Source organism: Suricata suricatta, chromosome 6 (genome assembly GCF_006229205.1).
Source record: "Suricata suricatta isolate VVHF042 chromosome 6, meerkat_22Aug2017_6uvM2_HiC, whole genome shotgun sequence".
Classification (NCBI taxonomy): domain Eukaryota; kingdom Metazoa; phylum Chordata; class Mammalia; order Carnivora; family Herpestidae; genus Suricata; species Suricata suricatta.
In genome coordinates this window covers 20,880,668-20,896,116 of record NC_043705.1, presented here as the reverse complement: position 1 = coordinate 20,896,116, position 15,449 = coordinate 20,880,668, and the positions used below count along the sequence as shown (strand labels likewise).

General features: G+C 40.0%; 1 pseudogene; it reads left to right on the top strand.

The window, feature by feature from the left end:
* The first annotated feature begins 2,180 nt into the window (after positions 1 to 2,180).
* Positions 2,181 to 3,726, top strand: LOC115294135 (annotated as a pseudogene).
* Positions 3,727 to 15,449: the final 11,723 nt, after the last annotated feature.

Sequence of the window (15,449 nt, the reverse complement as noted above, 5' to 3'; positions counted from 1 at the left end):
TATGTCTCAAATACCATATTTTCTTTTTCCAGTTTTGAACCAACTTTTAAAAATTTATTTACTTGTTTGTTTGTTTCTTTATTTTAGAGGAAGGACAGAGAGAGAGAGAGAGTGAGAGAGAGAGCGAAAGAAAGAGAGGGAGAGAGCATGCGCAAGTGAGAGACTCCCAAGCAGGCTCCACACTCCGTGGGGAGCCCGACACTGAGCTGAAGTGTCAGTAAGCTGAGTGGTGCTCAATACAGTTTGTTGGAGTAATTGCTATTTTTCTGTAAATATGTTTTCCTCATACGGCTCTCTTTACACATGTAACCTCAGGCCACTTTATGGTTTTAATGTGTTGTATTTACACTTTTTACAGTGTACCTTAATTACTCTTTCTCTGTCAAGCATCCCACCATTCGTATCCAAACACAGCCTTCCGGTTGTTTTCTGTTGTTGTTGTTGTTTTATTGTTTGGGTTTTTCTTCTTCAAAAATAGATATCACTTCATCTTGCCTGATTCATCTAGTTTTGCTACATAGTCTGGTCTTTCTTTCCGTAATACCATTGTCACTTTGACAAAAGCATGACATTTCTTCTCAGCTTCCAACCCTCAGTATTTCCCACCATAAAAGAGAGTATCTGATTTATTTAGACAATGAATAATAATGGGGGAAAAGCACGTATAATAGTTGACAAAAACAGATGAGAATGACAAGGGCCTGGGTATTAATATAAGGAAGCTGGATAGGCAGCAGCATCCAAGATGCACATGTAAGACCCCGATGAATCAAATGCTTTTAGTTATGACTCATCAAAGTAAGAAAATGTGTTCAGTCAAAAAAAAAAAGAAGAGAGAGAGAGAGATAGGATTTCTGGTATTACAAACAATGGAAAATTGTTTGGATTTAATTTGTTTATAAAGAGCTTTTTTGTTTACAAAAAGGTTTTTGGTTTATAAAGAGCTTTTTAAAAAAACTGACATCACAAAATTCAAAAAGCAAAGAGAGCAAATTATATGATTTAAACTGTTACTCATCTGTATGTTGTAAGAGTATGAAAATGAACCTCAGATTTTAAGTATAAAAGAGGAAGACATTACTGGCTCTATGTGTAGCTTCTTGTGCATTATTATTTGACATGCATTATGATTTTTAGTCATACTGTTTTTCTGTTCACTTTTATTTCTCCATCTTTAAAAGTTATGCACATTCAAGTTCTACCTTCTATCGACTTAAAATTTTAACATGCATACTTTACTTAAAATCAAACACTATTTAATCTCTCTTTAAAAAATTTTTCTTTTAATACTTATTTTTGAGGGAAAGAGAAAAAGACAGAGAGTGAATGGGGGAGGGCAGAGAGAGAGGGAGACACAGAATTTGAAGCAAGCTCCAGGCTCCAAGCTGTCAGCACAGAGCCCGACGCGGGGCTTGAACTCAGGAATGGTGAGATCATGCTCTGAGCTGAAGTTGGACGCTCAACCAATGGAGCCACCAGGTGCACCTAATATCTCCCTCTTATTCCTAAACCATCAGGGACTTCTTGAACATATTAAATTGCAAGTACCAACCCTTTTCTGCCTTACGTGTTATTATTTTAGTTATTTTTGTTGTTTCTTTTAACCACAAGAACTAGGCATTGCTATTATTATTTAAACAATCAGTTACCTTAAATATGCCTGTGAGTTTACCAGTTTCCACAACATTTCATCTTATGCCCCAGACATTTATTTCTCTCTAGAAATTTCTTCAGTTTTGGTTTGACTGAAAAATGTATGGACTTCATTTTCATTCCTGAACAAAAAATGTACCTTGGAATACAATTTTATGTCAATAGTTCTATTTTTTTACATTCCTCAAGATAAAATTCCCTACCTTAATGCTTCATTAATATTGTTGAAAATTCTCAGTCTTAATTTGTAATTGTTTTATTCTCTGTGTTGTGGTTTTGAATCTTTATTTTCTACTAGTTCTATAAAACGATCTCATCAAACAATCCTTTCAAATATTACCCCTTTCTTATCTTCTTGATTCTTTTCTTTGAAGACTCCAATTAAAAATACATTACAAATTTTCACTCACAACACAATAAACTATATTAAAAAAAGAAATTTTCATTCACAACTCTGTGTCATTTAACCACTCTTTTAAATTTTTTATCTCTTTTTTGCAATGGGTTTGCTGCCAGAGCACAGGTGTCGTGAAAACCACCGCTAAACCTAAACCAAAATGGGAAAGGAAAAGACTCACATCAACATTGTCGTCATTGGACACGTAGATTCCAGCAAGTCTACCACTACCGGACATCTCATCTACAAATGTGGTGGGATCGACAAAAGAACTATCGAAAAATTTGAGAAGGAGGCTGCTGACATGGGAAAGGGCTCCTTCAAGTATGCCTGGGTCTTGGATAAACTGAAAGCCAAACGTGAATGTGGTATCACCATTGATATCTCCCTGTGGAAATTTGAGACCAGCAAGTACTATGTGACCATCATTGATGCCCTGGGACACAGAGACTTCATCAAAAATATGATTACAGGCATATCTCAGGCTGACTGTGCTGTCCTGATTGTTGCTGCTGGTGTTGGCGAATTTGAAGCCAGTATCTCCAAGAATGGGCAGACCCGTGAGCATGCCCTTCTGGCTTACACACTGGGTGTAAAACAACTTATTGTTGGTGTTAACAAAATGGATTCTACTGAGCCACCCTACAGCCAGAAGAGATACGAGGAAATCGTTAAGGAAGTCAGCACCTACATTAAGAAAGTTGGCTATAACCCAGACACAGTAGCATTTGTGCCAATTTCTGGTTGGAATGGTGACAACATGCTGGAGCCAAGTGCTAACATGCCTTGGTTCAAAGGATGGAAAGTCACCCGTAAAGATGGCAATGCCAGTGGAACCACACTGCTTGAAGCTCTGGATGCATTCTGCCACCAACTCGTCCAACTGACAGGCCTTTGCGTCTGCCCCTCCAGGATGTCTACAAAATTGGCGGTATTGGTACCGTCCCTGTGGGTGGAGACTGGTGTTCTCAACCCTGGCATGGTGGTCACTTTTGCTCCAGTCAACGTTACAACTGAAGTAAAATCTGTTGAAATGCACCATGAAGCTTTGAGTGAGGCTCTCCCTGGGGACAATGTGGGCTTCAATGTCAAGAACGTATCTGTCAAAGATCTTCGTCGAGGCAATGTGGCTGGTGATAGCAAAAATGACCCACCGATGGAAGCAGCTGGCTTCACAGCTCAGGTGATTATCCTGAACCATCCAGGCCAAATCAGTGCTGGCTATGCACCTGTGCTGGACTGTCACACCGCCCACATCGCCTGCAAGTTCGCTGAGCTGAAGGAGAAGATTGACCATCCTTCTGGGAAAAAGCTGGAAGATGGTCCCAAGTTCCTGAAATCTGGTGACGCTGCCATTGTTGATATGGTTCCTGGCAAGCCCATGTGTGTTGAGAGCTTCTCTGACTATCCTCCTCTGGGTCGCTTTGCTGTTCGTGACATGAGACAGACGGTTGCTGTGGGTGTCATCGAAGCAGTGGACAAGAAGGCAGCTGGAGCTGGCAAGGTCACCCAGTCTGCCCAGAAAGCTCAGAAGGCTAAATGAGCATTATCCCCAACACTGGCCACCCCAGTCTTAATCAGAGGTGGAGGAGCGGTCTCAGAACTGTTTGTGTCAATTGGCCATTTAAGTTTAATAGTAAAAGACTGGTTGATGATAACAATGCGTCGCAAAACCTTCAGAAGGAAAGGAGAGTGTTTTGTGGACCATTTGTTGTGTGTGTGTGTGTGTGTGTGTGTGTGTGTGTGTGTGTGTGGCAGTTTTAAGTTATTAGTTTTTAAAATCAGTACTTTTTAATGGAAACAACTTGACCAAAAATCTGTCACAGAATTTTGAGACCCATTAAAACAAAAGTTTAATGAGAAAAATAAATAAATAAATACATTTTTTATCTCCTTATCTTACTATTTTGCAATACGAGTAATTTCTTCAAATCTATCTTTCATTTCATCAATTTTTCTTAGCCCTACCTCTTCTTGCATATTATTCCAACTTTCCATCTGATATTATTCTCTTTCTCCGTGAAGAATATGCTTCCATATTTTAAAATACCATTCTCACAGTGATTTCTTCAGTTGAAAAAACATGTTTTTTAATTTCTTGGAATAGAATTTACATGGGGCTATAATCCTGGTTTGGTCATTATTTTCTTTCAACTCTCTAAATACACCTTTCCCTTATTTTCTGGCTTCTGTTGTTCTCAAGAAATCAACAGTCAAATAGTTGCTCTTTTGATAGTAATCCTCTACTTTTCCCAGCTGCTTTTTATATTATTCTATGTATCTTTGGTCTTCAAGCAGCTTTATTATAAGTGTAGGTGTGCTTTCGTTACCTTGCTTGGAGTTGGTTTGAATCTATGGCTTAAATCAGTTTTAATTATGGGAAATCCTTAGGCATTACCTTTGGAAGTGTTGTTTCCCGTCTTTTCTCTCTCTTCTCTATTGCCGAGACCTCAGTTAAACCTGTGTTAGAACTTTTATTGTACCTTTCTTTTTAAGATTTAAAAAAAACTTTATTTATTTATTTTGAGAGACAGACAGAGAGAGACAGAGAAACCAAGTGGGGAAGGGGCAGAGAGAGGGAGAGAAAGAATTGCAAGCAAGCTCTGTGCTGTCAGTGCTGAGACTGATGTGGGGCTTGAACTCACAAACTGTGAGATCATGACCTAAGCTGAGATCAAGAGTTGGACACTTAACCGACTGAGCCACTCAGGTGCCCCTTTTTATTATGTCTTTTATGTTTTTATCCTGTCATTTTTCCATCATATTTGTTTCTGTTGTTCAGGCTAGATTTTTTTTTTCTGAATTATTTTCCAATTAGCCAATTCTCTCTTCAGCTGTCTCTAATTTGGTCCATCACTTTTAATTCTTATTCTCTTCAATTACAGAATTTCTGTTTTGCTCCTTTTTAAAAACTGTTGTTTCATTTTTCTTCTTAAACTGTGGTAGTTTTTATTTTGAGATATAATATGCATATCATAAAACTTATTATATTGAAGTGTATGATTTAGTGGTTTTAATATATTTAAAAGGTTGTAAAATCATCACTACTATCTAATTCCAGGACAATTTCATCACCCCAAAAAGTATTTCCATATCATAAGAAATCACTCCCCATTACTTTTGCACTTAGCCCTGGCCAACACCTTATCTACATTCTCTTTCTAGGAATTTGCCTATTCATAGTATTTCACATACAATATGCAGCCTTTGGTGTCTAGCTTCTTGCAGTTAGCATAGTGTTTCCAAGATTCACCCATGTTGTAGAATATTTTAGCACTTTATTACATTTCATGGCTGAATAATATTTCTTTGCATGGATAGGCCACCTTTGGCATACCTGGTCATCAACTGATTGAAATTTATTTCCATGTTTGCCTATTTGAATATGCTATCTCTCTGTGGATAGCAGATAGCTGGCTCATGGTTTTATATCCATTTTTCCAACATCTGCCTTTGAACTGAAGAATTCAAATGGACCCAATGTACATACTAATAAAGCAGAATTTATGTCTGCTATTTTGGTGTTTATTTTCTATATGTCTGGAATGCTTTTCCCTCAGATATCCACAGAGTTCACTTCCTCAGGTTTTTGGGATCTTCTCTCAAACATTAGCTGCTTATTGAGGTCTTTGCTGGCCATCATGTTCAAAATTTAAACATTATCAACACATACATTTCCTAACTCCAACCCTACTTGATTTTTTTTCAATATTTGTCATTATCTATATACTACATCTTGAATTTATTCATTTCACTTATTGTATATATTGTTTTATACACAAGTTTAGCTCATTAAATTGTAAGCTTTATGGGGGTAGAGCGTTTTTTTCTATTTTTTTTTTCTTTGTTTGTTTTTTTTTTAATATTTCCAGGACCTAGGAGAGGGTCTTGCCCATAGTAGAGGCCCACCAGATATTTTGTTGAATGAATGGTCAAAATACTTGGCCAGTTTTCTATGAATCTTAGTGGAGGATGGTTGTTTTCTTTTCAGTCTGAAACACCATAAATTTTTAAAATATTTATTTATTTATTTAGAGAGAGTGAGTACACACATGTGAGTGAGGAAGAGGCAGAAAGAGAGAGGGAAGAAGGGGGGGAGGGAGAGAGAGAGAGAGAGAGAGAGAGAGAGGGAGAGAGAGTTCATTCCAAGCAGGCTCCAGACTTTCAGCAGAGAGCCTGACACAAGGCTTGATCTCATGGACCATGAGATCATGACCTGAGTTGAAATCAAGAGTCAGATGCTTAACTGACTAGGCCACCCTGGTGCCCCTATCATAAAAATTTTTTGAAATTTAAGTTTAAATGCTGCTTTTAGAGTGAATTAAGAGTGAAATAATTTATAGTGCTTATTTTATATGTGGCATATAATGGAGTTTACGCTTACAGATGTTAAAATGGGGGACTAGCAAAATAGAATTCAACAGGTGCACTAACTGAAAACTCTGTATGATCAGAAGGCAAACTTGATCTGACTCAGAGCTCTAACTTCAGCATACCATTTTCTTCTTACTAATGGAACAAGAGGTGTCCAAAACATAATCATTGAACTCCAAGTCCAAATCGTTTCCTGCCACTTAGCATTCTCTCTTATCTCTTTTAAGGTCTCCCAAACTCATTATAAACTAAAACCAAAATACACTCCTCTTCACACCAGATCTCCTCCCCAAGAATGCCATTTCAATTGTCCTATTACACAAGCATTACTGACACAGCCTTACTGTTTTCAAGTCTTAATATGAAATCCGGCATCAAGTACCCTTCCATCTACCACATAAATACGTATTCAGCTTATTCCTACTTCTCTATCTCTGTTACTGCTGTCCTAATTCAGATTACTGTCATCTCTGTTTGGTTTCCTGCAAGAGATTCTTAATTGGTTCCCCCTGCCACTTTCATTCCTCTCCAATCCATTCTCTACACTTCAGCCAACGTAAGTTTTGCAAAAGCAGATCTGCTTAAAATATTTTATCAGCATTTCATTCCTCTTAAGACAAAGAAAATATTCCTTCTCCCCCTCTTTATGCAGCTGCTGCATCGACCCTTCCTCATCTCTTGGAATGCACCTATCAGCTGGGGGCTGGTAATTGTTGGATCAAAAAATACCACACATGTCTCTGATTCAAACAGTGTAGGTATCCTCTAGCAACCAAAGACAACCCAGATCTTTTGTTTTCCCAGTGGTGTTCTTCTTAGCGAGTATTAAAAAAAATTCATCCAGTATAACATGTGAGGAAATGTATCTTTTTAAAGCTATTGAAATGTTTTAAAAGCAAGAGCCACACCCCTAAAACTCCACATTATAGGGCTTGCTATAGATTTCCTCCCTGCCCTTGGAAACGACCCAATGATTTTCATGTGGTGCTTCAGTAGTACCTCTCCACCCCTCTGTTTAATGTGGCTTGAATGCTAACGTTATAGTTCCCTTGTCATCCAGAGTGATTTCCCAAGATGATCTGTTTCCTCTCAAGCTTCAGATAACGTAACCTATACTCTGACAACAGCCAAAGCAGCTCTCGTGGAGATCAAATTAACTTTCTGTCAAGGATATGTAAAAAAAAAAAAAAGTTTCCATATCCTAGTCAGTGTTCTTAGATGTTCCTGGACGTGACTGAAGATCTAAAACATGTTCTAACTACAAACACTACGGAACACAAGTTCTATTTATTTTGAGTTAAAGGAGATTGATTTTAAACATCCGTTTTTCCCAAGAGAATTATTTAAGCTTCATTTTGAGGATATGTATCACACAAAAGGAGGATTTAAGGAAATTGTCCTCTGGATGACAGAAGACTGTCTCCCACTGTTTTATCTCGGATGATCTTGGTAGTCCAGGTAAACAGCCTTGTTTTGGCCTGAACTGGGCAAGGTCTCGGTGGTGCGTAGTCCCTGACGGACTGGGAGGGGTGCCCTTCTAGTAGCAAATGTGTTTCTCATGTTCTCTTATCAGTGTTTTCAATTAAAATTTGGAGATAAGATTTCCAGTCTGTATGTAAAAGACAGGAAAAGGAAAAGAATTCACACAATTTGTGTTTTATAAAGATGAAACTGGAATTTATAGGACTGTCAGCCATACTGGCCTCTGCCTCCACCCATCACCCACCTTGACCCCTCTCGCCAAAGGCACCCCGCCGTCTGTGGCACCACCTCAGGAAACTGCTTAAATCAGACACCAGAGCATACATGCTTGAGTCTGATCTTTCCAGCTGTATCTACAATAAATACGGCCTTCTGCTGTCTTTACCACAGCTTAGTACTTCTAGAATTCCTCCACTTTTCTTCATTCCCATTGGCTCTACTTTACTTGAGAGCACTATCAGTTCTCGTCAGATTATGCAGAAGCTTCTGCCCGACTTCCCAGCCTGGTCTCTTAGTAAAGCCTTCTGCATCCTTCTCCTCCACGAAGCCTGACATATTGGCAGGCCCCAACATTTATCATGCTCACTCTTACCTCTGGGCTCTGAGCACGCTGCCTCTTTTGTTTGGACTCTTCTCCCCAACCTCCCCTAATGACTGCTTGTTTTCTATGTTTCCTTCAAGGAGGATCTCAGGTAATTAATGTCCCCAACCTTTCCTACCACCAGGAATCTGATGGGTGTCCCTTCTCTGTATTTTTTCAGCTGAAAGAAAATGTAAAACAAACTAAATTTAACTTACCTTTTTTGCCTGGGTGGCTCAGTCGGTTAAGCCTCCGACTTTGGCTCAGGTCAGACCTCACGTTCGTGGGTTCGAGCCCCGCGTCGGGCTCCGTGCTGACGGCTAGCTCAGAGCCTGGAGCCTGTTTCTGGTTCTGTGTCTCCTTCTCTCTCTGCGCCTCCCCCTCTCATGCTCTGTCTCTCGCTGTATCAAAAATAAATAAAACATTAAGAAAACTTTAAACTTACCTTTTTAAACTAACAGTATGGTTTTAATGATAAACATATGTTTTCAGAAGACTTTAGGAATTATTAAAGAAATGTGCATTTCTTTTTTGACCATGCATTTGTATTCCAGAGATTAAGGTCATGAGATTAACTCAAAGGAGAGAGGCTGCTAATGCCACAGCGTTTATGGAGGCAATGTGGTGAATGGGATCTCGTGGCCTCCTTCCCACAAGGTCATTCTAGAAGCTACTTGATTTTAAGACCTGTTTATAAAAGTACAGGTCTCCATAATTTGGCATCATTTCCTCTTCAATTTCATAGTCCACAGGAGAAGGTAGATGATTTAACTCATTAGAATTTCAGCACTTAGTTCTTTCTAAAAATTTTTTAAATTTATTTTTGAGAGAGAGACAGAGACAGAGACAGAGAGACAGCATGAGCAGGGGAGAGTCAGAGAAGAGAGAGGGAGACACAGAATCTGAAGGCTCCAGGCTCTGAGCTGTCAGCACAGAGCCTGACATGGGGCTCGAATCCACGAACCATGAGATCATGACCTGAGCCGAAGCCGGATGCTCAACTGACTGAGCCACTTAGGTACCCCAGCACTTAGTTCTTTCTATAAAGACTCATCTCTATGATTGTTTTCTTCTCAATGAAAAAGTTTCAGAACTCATATGTGTTCTGTAATTACAATATAGCTTCAATGTATATGGCTCACTACAGAACACTTTTTTTCCTTTATTGGTGTTTCTGTCACAACCTCAAATTGTGACCATCCAAAAAATTTGTGGACTAAAGCAGAGATAAATGAGTTTAACAAATATGAATTATTTTATCAAAAAGGAAAAGTAATTTGCTCTTCTAAATCTTCTAGAGTGTATAAATAAAATCTGAAAGTAGTCAAGTTAAGTCTCATACCCCCCGGGCACTACCCTGGCTGTACCCGCTTCCAGTCTTAGTGATGGTCAAGTATCTTGTGTCCTTCCAGGCTCTCAGCTTTGCCTTAGGAAAGCATGACATTAGGTTTTGCAAATTCATGAAAAAGACTGATTAGCTTTAAATACTATCCTGCTTCCATTCAGTCTGGAAAAGGGGTTTAACTACAAGTAATAAGTCTCCTGAGAAGTAAATTTGCAGGAAGCGAGGCTTCAAGACCCTTCAAACCTTAATTGTCTCAGCATAAAGCGCACTCCATCGCAGAGGGAAAGAAGGGTTAGTATAAAAACTGTCCTGTCCACTAGGCGCTCTATCCTATGACATGAATTAATATATTAATATTCAATATTCATCAAGTATTTAAGTCAATAAGATTGATACTTATAATAATAAGGTGGAATTAAAAATATACATACCTAAGGGATGTCTAGTTGGCTCAGCAGTTAAGCATTCGGCTAAGTGTGGACTCTTGATTTGGGCTCAGGTCATGATCTCGCGGTTCAGTTCGTGAGTTTGAGCACCACATCCAGCTCTCCACTGATGGTGCAGGGTCTGCTGGGGATTCTCTCTCTCTATCTCTCTGCCCCTCCCCTGCTCTCTCTCTGTCTCTCATAACAAATAAACACAAAAATATATATACACATACCTAAATATTAAATCAACACTAATTATTTTTACTATTTCTTTGATTATAAAGGCACTTGAGAGTCTTGCCAGATCTTAGGATTCTCATTAATGGGAAATTCTTGCTGTTATGCACTAAATACATTTTTATTATCTAACACAAAAATGGAGAGTTGATTACTTAGTATTTCTACCAAAGATATTAATTACTGTTTGCCTTTGCTACACTCCCTTCTAAGAGCCGCTAGAGAGCAAAGGCTTTGTTCTGTACTAATGTAACCTCCACTCAGAACAGATTAATGATTAGAGTTTACTGAGCTCTTGGATGGGATTAATGTTTTCAGTAAATTTGAGCATTTTTAAAAAGTTTATTTATTTTGAGAAAGAGAGAGGGTGCATGGACATGCAGGGGAGGAGCCAAGAGAGGAAGGAATAGAATCCCAAGCAGGTTCCACGTTGTTGGCACAGAGCCCGATGTGGGACTCAAACTCATGAACTGTGAGATTGTGACCTGAGCTGAAATCAAGTGTTGGGCACTCAACCAACTGAGCCACTCAGGCAGCTGTAAACTTGATGAATTTTTGATCGGTATTTCTTCTGCTATTTTCTGTCTTCTGATACTTCCATTTTATATATGTTGGTGTAATTCTCCTCATTGTCTTCATTTCTTTTTCTCCCTGTTCTTCAGGTTGTATCATGTCTAATGATTTCTGAGGGGGTTTAGGAGGGGTGGGGAGTCTGGAGCTGATGGCCAAGAAAGAATTTTTGAGATATGTTGGGAGCAAAAAGGTGATTTTATTAAAGCATGGGGACAGGGGGTAGAAAGAGCTGCACTGGGGTTGTGAAAAGTGACTGGTTATACACGACGGAGTTGGGGAGGTAAAGTCAAGAGGAAGCGTCTTCAACCGACTGAGCCTCCCAGGTGCCCCTGAGAGGAAGCTTTGTAAAAGGACTTAGATATACTAAAAAAAACCCCTTTTTTAAAAAATAATGCTTTTTATTTATTTTTGAGAGACAGAGAGAGAGACAGTGTGAGCAGGGGAGGGTCAGAGAGAGAGGCAGGCTCCAGGCTCTGAGCTGTCAGCACAGAGCCCGACGCGGGGCTCGAACCCACCAACTGTGAGATCATGACCTGAGCCAAAGCCGGACGCTTAACCGACTGAGCCACCCAGGCGCCCCAGGACTTAGATATCCTAAAGAACACTCACAGATTACTGGAGGCCTAGCTATTGCCAAGCCAAGGCTGCCCTGCCCTTCTGCAAAGCATCAACATTAAGACAGTAGGGAGTTCCAGGATCTACTGGAACTTTCTTTGTGTCTTTGTTCCCACATCACTCTGGAGGGGAGAACGATGTTGGGGCTCTAGGTTTCTGGAGATTACGTTATTGGCTATTGATAAGACGGCCTTTTTCTTCTAATTTACTAAGATGTTTGTAAACTGATGAAGACTCAGGTCTTGCATAGCCATGGTCTCTATCAGTAATCCATTTGTTTTCCCCTTTCCTTTGAAGAGTGTCACACATCTCCCACCGGGGCAGGGGGAGTGTGTGGGTAAGAGCTTGCCCTATGCGTCCTCATCCAATTCATTATTCTTGATTCCGCCATTTCAAATCTACTGTTGAGTCCCTCAAGTGAAATTTTCTTTTCCATCATTTCACTTTGCAGTAAAAAAAAACAGAATTTCTACTCAGTTCTTTTTATAATTGCAGTCCTTTTATCGACATTCTCAATTTGATAAGACACTGTCAGCGCATCTTCTGTACTTCCTTAAGCGTGGCTTCTTTGGTTCCCTGAACATATTCATAGTGGCTCCCGTAAGGTCTGTATCTATTCAATCTGACATCTGGCTGCTCTCACAGGCAGTATTTTGCTGTCTGCTTTCCTCACCCAGGTACAAGTTTTCCTTTCTTGGTGCCATGATTTTTTTTATTGGAAACCGGACATGTTAAGTTCTATATTAAAGCAAGTTTAAGAACTGGTTCTCCAGCCCTCCACATTAGGGTTTGCTATTGTGTTTTGAATGTTTATTTGTTTAGTGATTGTCTGGATAGTTGAGTGAAATCTATTTTCTCCCCGCAGTGTGACACCTCTAAGGTTTCTCCGAGAGGGAGCAGCCTTCAGCAAACACCGTCACTAAGGGATGATGGGGACTTGGGCTGGGCCCTCTGATCATCTCTTTCCCTAATGACAACCAGCTGGTTAGCCCAACTGGTTGCCACCGGACTGCTACATTCTTTTCATTTTTTTAAAAGATTAAAAAAAATCTTTAAATGTTATCTCCATACCCAAAATGGGGCTTGAACTCACAATCCAGCGTCAAGAGTCCCAGGCCCGACTGACTGAGCCAGCCAGACAACTTGGCTCTATTATTGCCACAATGCTCTGGGGTCATAAACTGCTCCACAGACTGATCCACCTACATTCAGGATCCTCTATTAGTTTCTGAAATCAGTGTTTCAGATTTGTCCTTAGCCTGGAAGGTCACGGTTTTCCCTGGATAAATCTGAGGGTTGATGATTATCTTCTATGACTAAGGAATCGAATAGTCTCTTAATTTCTTTTCACCATAACCTCTATTGTTTCTGAGAGCGCCCTTGGGCTTGAGTTTCCCCATATACTGTTGCAAGTGAAGTCAATTCCTCTAGGAAGTGTTTCTTTTGCCACGTTTTATGACCTGCCTTTATCCCTGGCCAAACCCTTCATTCCCCTCTGAAGCTCGGGGTGGGGAAAGTGACACATTCTTCTCTGGGTCACACTCCTGCTTTAGGATCTAGCATCTTCCTGGGAGGCAGAGGTTGAGGACAGTAGGCTCAGGTCTCAGATTGTCACTCGTGACACGGAACTTCTGCCTTCGGAGTGAGGAAAGAGTGACAGGGCTCCTGCATTCACCGCCTCCACGAGAGACCTACCTTCCCCTCAGAAGAGGCTGGGATCAGAACTTAGCATTTGCAACGTGTTGTTGCGGGCAGAATGAGAAACACTGACACCCTGTCCCTCTCAGGAAGACCCCAGAGCCTCAGACTGGCAGCTGGGGGAGGCAGTCTCCACCAGGCTGAGCTGGGACTGGGGTGATGGAGGGAACAGACTAGGATTCAAGTGCTACATATGTATACTATTCTTACCAAGTTTTAGCAGGCTTTCTTGAAGAGATGCTTGTTGTTTTTGTTTTTGTTTTGTTCGCTCTACAGTCTTAGGACCATTTCCAGAATATTTAAACGATTTGGGGTTTTAAACAATAATGTTCACAGGTTTCACTGGGGAGCAGGCCCCTGGCGCCCCTCACATTGCCACGGTGGGCAGAAGAGGAACTTCCACGTGCGTTCCTAATTAGCAAACGGGTGTATCTAGCCCAGATGCTGGACTCAAAATCATCATCAAATCAGACTCCTCTCACAAGTTTGGAATGGGGATGCCAAGAACACCAGCAGTTATTAGAAAGGACAGGTGCCAAAATACACCAAGAATTTGTATAAGGTAAAAAAGATCTGATCAATTCAAATGGGTTGTAACAAGCAAAAATGAACGGATATCAAGAGGAGATGAAGACAATGGGGTAATTATTAGAAAGAACAGAAAAGCCAGAGAGAAGAGAAGCCGTGTGGGAGGGACCATGTGGACGCACTGACACTGGCTCATTTCTTGTAAGGTCAGGTCCTGCTTTGCTTCTCAGACGCGGAGCCCTGAGATCCCTAGAATCTTGCTACGAGTATACAACACAACCAGCCTAGTATAGGAGCCAAGGAAGGGCTGCCTCAAAAAGTGCCACTTTGGCATGAGGATTATTTTGAGCTGAAGGCAAGTGAGACACTGTAGGCTCAAGAGAAAACTTTTTTTTTTTTGCCTCTCCCTTAATTACACAGAAGAATCTAAATTGATGTTGTTTTTAACCAGAATAATGATTACCAGAGATAAATTTTATCTGAGTAATCCATCTGTATGTGAAGGCAAACATCTAATTACCAAACATCGACTCTTTTTCTTAACGCCCTGTGAAATTTCACTCCCCACCTTCAAACTCCCAGACTCTTATCCCGGCTAACTTCAGAATGACACATAGATCTCATTTTGCCTGACGGCCTTTGGAATTTTTATGTCTGCTGGATTCCCCATATGTACACTACTGAATTTTATTTTCTTTCGTTAATCTGCCTCATGTCAACTTGATTCTTATTACAGCTAGAAAGACCTTGAAGGGACAGGTGGCCTTGTTCCTTGACACTAGCAATCAAATAACACTAAAGAAAATAAAAATTCCTTATATAATAATGAAGTCTCAGGTCTTATTTTCTTGGCTCTTTAGCTAATTTGGCTCAGCAACATAATACAGTAGAATCAAAGCTTAAAGATACTAACATATATGAGACAGTCTGGAAAACATATTTCAGATAGTCTGGAAAATGTTCTGATATTTACAAAAAACAAGACAACAACCTAGGGATTCTGGATAAAATGTGACAAATTTACTTGTTTTTTTATTGCAGTTAACATAAAATTTACTATTTTAACCATTTTGGAGTATACACTTCAATGGCATTAATTATATTTACAATGTTGTGAAAACACCCCCACCATCCATCTCCAGAACTTCTGTATCTTCCAGAACTGAAACTTTCTACCTTGTTTCTCCCTCCCCACCACCCCCAGCCCCTGGCAACCAGTATCCCTACAAATGTGACTGCTCTAGGTATTTTAAACAAGCAGAATTATTCAATATTTGTCCTTTTGTGACTGGCTTATGTCATGTAGCATGATGTCCTCCAGGTTTATTCATGTATGGCATATGTTAGAATGTCTTTTCTTTTTTTTTTTTTTAACATTTATTTATTTTGCGGGGGGGGGGAGAGAGAGAGAGAGAGAGAGAGAGAGAACAAGAAGGGGAGGGAAGAGAGAGGGAGAGAAAGAATCCTAAGCAGGTTCCATGCTATCAGTGCAGAGCCTGAAGCGGGGCCTGAACTCAAGAATCATGAGATTATAACCTA